The sequence below is a fragment of the Opisthocomus hoazin genome, chromosome 8, assembly GCF_030867145.1.
Source record: "Opisthocomus hoazin isolate bOpiHoa1 chromosome 8, bOpiHoa1.hap1, whole genome shotgun sequence".
Lineage (NCBI taxonomy): Eukaryota > Metazoa > Chordata > Aves > Opisthocomiformes > Opisthocomidae > Opisthocomus > Opisthocomus hoazin.
The window spans coordinates 557,930-563,231 of NC_134421.1; the positions used below are offsets into that span (position 1 = coordinate 557,930).

Sequence of the window (5,302 nt, forward strand, 5' to 3'; positions counted from 1 at the left end):
TTTGCTCACCGGGTGGCAGCAGCGATCGTACCGGCCCCTCCACGGCCACCCGGGCCACGGCAGCACCGGGCCCTCCACCGGCAGAGGGAGGGGCCGTCGCCATCAGCCCCGCTGCCCGCACCTGGGGCTCCCCCGGCCCACGGCTGGAGCCCGGCAGGAACAGGGGGCCGTCGCCCCAGCCCCACAGCCCGTCCCCTCCTCCCCTGGCCTCTGGCGCAGCCCCTCGTCCCGTGCAAACCAAGCACAAACGCAGCCGCCAGGGCAAAAGGGACCGCAGGTCTTTATTCAGTCACGCACCCAGCCAGTCCCGGGAGCCGCTCCGCCCCGGGGCTCGGGGCCCCCGACGCTCCCTCTGCCCCTCCGACACCTCGGCACTCCTTCCCGCAGCTGTGCCCGTTGCTCCAGCGGGGAACAGTCCGTCCGTCGCCTCCCGGAGCGACGCGCTGCTCGGCAGAGGCTGCCAAAAATGAGGAGCAGGGTGCAGGCCACTACAAGAGAGGAGAAAAGTGACAGGTGGCTGGACAGCGGCGGTGGAACGAGAAAGCACCAAGCAGGGAAAGGGACAGCGAGAGAAGGACGGGGACAGGCAGTCCCACAGAGACGGAGAAAGAAGCAGCAGCAAGAGAGGAAGAGCAGCAGCAGAAAGAAGAAGAGGGAGCAGGACACAGACCGAAAATGAAGAATGGGGAGCGGGAAGGAGATGCAAAAAAATCCCCTGCAGCATGACAGAGGAAAAAAGAACAGCGGCAGGGACCTGGACAAAGAGAGATGAGGAAATAGAATAGAATAGACATGGAGAAAGCAGTAGATCTGTGACGTGCTACGGAGCCAAGAAGGAAGGCCTCGAATCAAGGGACGAGGAGGCAGACAGAGAGCACCAAAGACAGCAAAAGTACTGACAGGCTACAGAGTAGGAGGAAAGCAAAACTAGTAACCGGGAGCTGAACAGAAAGAGGGGAAGAAGGAAAAAAATGCCACAGGCTGCAAGGCAGAAAGAGGGAGGACCTAAAAGATGGGGACAAGTCAGAGACAGATGGAGAAAGAAGGTACACAAGAGCAGAAAAAAAAATAATCGTAGCAGTGGGGGAAAGAGAGGGAGCCGGGCAGGGCCCAGGATGCAGAAGAGGGGTGACAGGGCCCCGAGGGCCCAGGACTCACCGCAGCTCTCACTCTCGGTGCTGCCGGGAGACTTGGACACTTCAGATGTTTCTCTCTCCTTCTCTCTTCCCTTCTTCTTCCGCAACTCCAATCGTTTGGCTCTCCTCCACCTGAGAGAAAATGCATGTGGCTGTCTTAGAGCTCATACGAGACGTGGCTTCCTAGACAAGAAGCCTCAGGAACAGGACAGAGAAAAAGAGAGAATATGATGAGTGGGAAGCAGAACACATGGATCGAGAGAGAACTTGAATCAGAGGAGTAAACAAGGCAGGAAAGAGAGATAAAGACAGGGAAGAAGCCACAAGAAAAGGGCCTTTCTGGCCTCTACTCGCACCCCCCGGCCTCCCTTTTTTTCTGGCCTCTACTCTCGCCCCCGGCCTCCCACCCCTTTCCGGCCTCCTTTTTTTTCCTGGCCTCTACTCCCCCCTCCTCGGCCACCCCCCCCCCCACCTCCCACCCCTCGTCAGCCTCCTACCTCCCTTTTTGCTGGCCTCTACTTAATTCAGCTTCCCACCCTTTTTCAGCCTCCCACCCCTGTCCCACGCAGTGCAGGACACACTGACAGAGAGAGAAAAAGGACAGGCAACAGGAAGAAACGTACTAAGAAACAAAGAAAGGGTCAGACGAAGAAGGGGGTGGGTGGTCAGGGTTGGAACCCCAACACAAACCAGCAAGGGGCTAGAGGACAGACAGAGAGGAAGACAAGAACGGGCCGGGAAGCAGGAAGAGAAGGAGAGAAAGGCAAAAAGGGAGAGCCGGCTGCACAGGCAGGTACAGCAAGAAACGACCGGACAGGCAGCAGGATCGAGAAAGAGAGACAGAAAAACTGGGGACAGGAAGCAGGACAGAGGGACGGCGAGAGGAAACCAGGGCCAGGGAGCAGGACAGCGGTGGAAAAAGAGGCACTGGGGCAGTAGGACAGAAAGAGAAGGAAGAAAGGCCAGAAGAAGGACGGGGAATAACAGCGAAGGGAAAGAGAAGGACAAGGAGCAGGACAGATTGTCAGAGAAAGACAGGGACAGGGAGCGGGACAAGGTGATACTGAGAGAGAAAAAGGGGACAAGGAGGCAGGACAAAGTGAAAGACAGGCACAAGTAAGAGACGGGGGAGCAGGACAGAGACGGAGGGGGAAAAGCCTCAGCTGGGCAGCAGGAGACAGAGGCGGAGAAGGGAAAAAACAGCACCGGGCTGAGGGACCCTGAGGGAGGAATTAAAAAAACAAACACAGGGAGCAGGACAAAATGACAGAGAGAGAGAAAAGGGACAGAGCAGGACAGCATTGGTGGGAGAAATGCCACCGTGACAGGCAGCGGGAGAGAGGTATGGAGAAAGAAAAAAAATACCGAGGAAGAGAGAAAGGAAACAAGGGACAGCGAGCTGCACAGGGGGATAGAGAAATAAAGGATGGGAGAGGGAATGGTGCAGAGAGGGAAAGGCAGAAAAAACAGCAAGAGGCAGCAGGGCAAAAGGACAGCAAGAGGAAAAAGGAAAGGGACAGGGAGCTGGACAGAGATGGGAAAAAAAGCAGCGGGGACACACGAAAAGAGACAGAAAGAGAAGGGCACAAAAGGATAGATCAGGACAGCGGCAGGATGGAGACGCAGAACAAAACCTGGGACGGTCAACCTGGGTGAGCGGGGAGCGGTCAGAGAGCTGGAGAAAGGAAAAACACTGCTGTGGAGCAGCAGAGGGGGACGGAGAAAGAGAGAGAGAGACGGGGAGCAGGGCAGAGAAACGGAGAGAGAAAATAAACGATGGGGAGCAGGGCAGAGCACTAGGAAGAGGAAAATAAGACAAGGCAGAAGACCAGGGAGCTCAGAGAGAAAGAAGGGTCGAAAGGAAACGCCAGAGAGGTAGAGAAATCAAGAAATACAGGGACGAGGAGCCTTGCAGAGACGAAGCACAAAAATGTAGGGCCGGTGAGCGCGAAAGAGGGAGAGAGAGACGGGGGCAGGGGGAGGAGATGAAGAAGAAAGGAGAGATAAAGATGGCAACGGAGTGCAGGACACACAGACAGAGAGAGAAAAAGGACAGTGAACAGGAAAAAAGGGACCGAGAAACAAAGAAAGGGTCAGATCTAGACAAAGAGACCAAGAAGGGGGCGGGGGGGGTGTGTGCAGGGAAACCCCAAAAGAAACCAGCAAGGGGCTAGAGAACAGAGAGGGAGAGAAAGAGAAGAAAGGGCCATGAAGCAGGACAGAGAAGGAGAGAAAGGCAAAAAGGGAGAGCAAAAAGAGAGCCGGCTGGACAGGGAGGTACAGCAAGAAACGACCGGACAGGTAGCAGGACACAGAAATAGAGACAGGGAGCCGGCTAGAGAAATTCTGGAGGGAGAAAAAGAGGGAGAGGGAGCACAACACAAACACAGACAGAAGACGGGAGGTACAGGGAAAGGAAAAGAAAAGGAAAAAGAAAAAAACAAATAAAAAAAATATCACAGCAGCGTGGGAGAGAGAAGGATCCAGGGGAGGGCCCGGGACGCAGAAGAGGGGCGACAGGGCCCCGAGGGCCCGCCACTCACCGCAGCTCTTGCTCTCAGCGCTCCCGGGAGACTCTGCCGCTTCAGACGCTTCTCTCTCCTGCTCTCCTCCATTCCTCTTCCCTAACTCCGGTCGCTTGGCTGTCCCCCACCTAAGACAAAACGTCCATGTCTCGCAGCTCTTACGAGACAAGGCTCCCTACGCACGTAGCTGCGCTCGCGCGCTCCACAACCGGACCATGCTGCTGCTGGTGACACATACAGACCCTGCGGGGCACGCTGGCGGCCTGGCCTGCTGCGGGCTACCAAGAGGGAGCCTTCCTCACCCGCACAGGCAGGCTCTCTCCTGCCTGCAGCGCCAGCGGCAGCTGGCCTTCTATTTCTTCTTCTTCTTCAGCCTTCTCGGGACTCTCCAGCTTCAGCCGCGACACCTCCTGCCCGCAGCCACTCAGCGCTCCGCCTCTCCCTTTTCGCCCCCACGCCGCCAGCACAGCGAGGCCCGGCACACGCAGCCCACACAAGCCCGGAGCGGGCGCAGCCAACGGCATCCCCAGGCCACGAACGGACAAACGCGTCCTCAGCGCGGCCCCTGCCACACACAAACAAGCAGCGGCCACCGCCTTCAGGGAGGCCGAGGCACGCTCCAGGGCCAGCGTGCCGCCCGCACACCACGGGCCTTGCGGGAGGCCGGGCGCTCCGGGACAGGCTTCAGGGGACGTGCTGCAGCTGGGGGCGGCTGCGCGGGGCGACAGGGGCCGGAGGAGCGCTGCCGGCTTTGGGGGGTGTCCGCCTCCTTCCCCCCTTCCCTTCCGTCACCTCCCGCCTCTGGCCCCGGGGCTGCCCGCACCCGGCTCGCCTCCTGCAGCCTGCCGCAGCGGCCGGCTCCAAGCTTCCCGTCCCACCACCCTCGGGCACCCACCACGCACCCCCGCACCCGCCGGAGGGGAGCCCGCGCCTCACCGCTGGCCTCTCTGCTCCCCCGCCGCCCCGACACCCGACAACACACCGCCGCCAGGCTGCTCCGCCGCACCGCGCATGCGCCACGCGCCGACGGCGCGCCGGAGGGGACACACCCCGCGCCGAACGCCGGCCTGCAGTACCGCGTGGCGCCCACGCGGCGGCGCCAGCGGGTACGGCGGGTACAGCATCCTTATGGGGGTGCGTCCTCCTGGCTGGTAGCACAACTCTTACAAATGCACGAGAAAGGGAGGTGGATAGCATAACTACTGTTCTCAGTCTCGGAAAACACCCATCACTGAAATGTTAGTCTCATTTTAGCATCAAAAATTAGAAGTAACTTGCTAATTTCTATGACATCCATACACCGTGGTTTTTTAACGGATGCAAGCAAGCCAAACCACCCTCAGAGGTGAATGAGCACAGGTGATGTGTAGAGGAACAGCACTACTTATCGCCGACAGGACGCGACGGAAGTATTTAAAAGCACTTGCAATGGACAATAGAGGGGCCAGCTTCCTCATATTCATCTTTGCTGACCCACATTTGCTGAAAAGTGGACAGAGACGCCAGTATTGAACCCCCAGTCCAGACAGAGTATTTACATTCTGCTGGTGCAATCATCTAGAACAGAAGCACAATCTGTTGTAAATAAAGTGACAAGCAGCTAACACAGTAAACATCTCTTTGGAGGAAACAACTAGGTGA

At 58.0% G+C, this 5,302-nt stretch overlaps 1 long non-coding RNA gene across 1 annotated transcript; it reads right to left on the minus strand.

Annotated features, from left to right (window-relative positions):
- Positions 1-256: 256 nt before the first annotated feature.
- On the minus strand, positions 257-4,515 carry LOC142362292 (uncharacterized). The gene is made up of 2 exons (XR_012764921.1): positions 3,680-4,515; positions 257-1,268 (listed from the first exon to the last, which is right to left on the minus strand). It is a non-coding gene; the product is annotated as an uncharacterized LOC142362292 (long non-coding RNA).
- Positions 4,516-5,302: the final 787 nt, after the last annotated feature.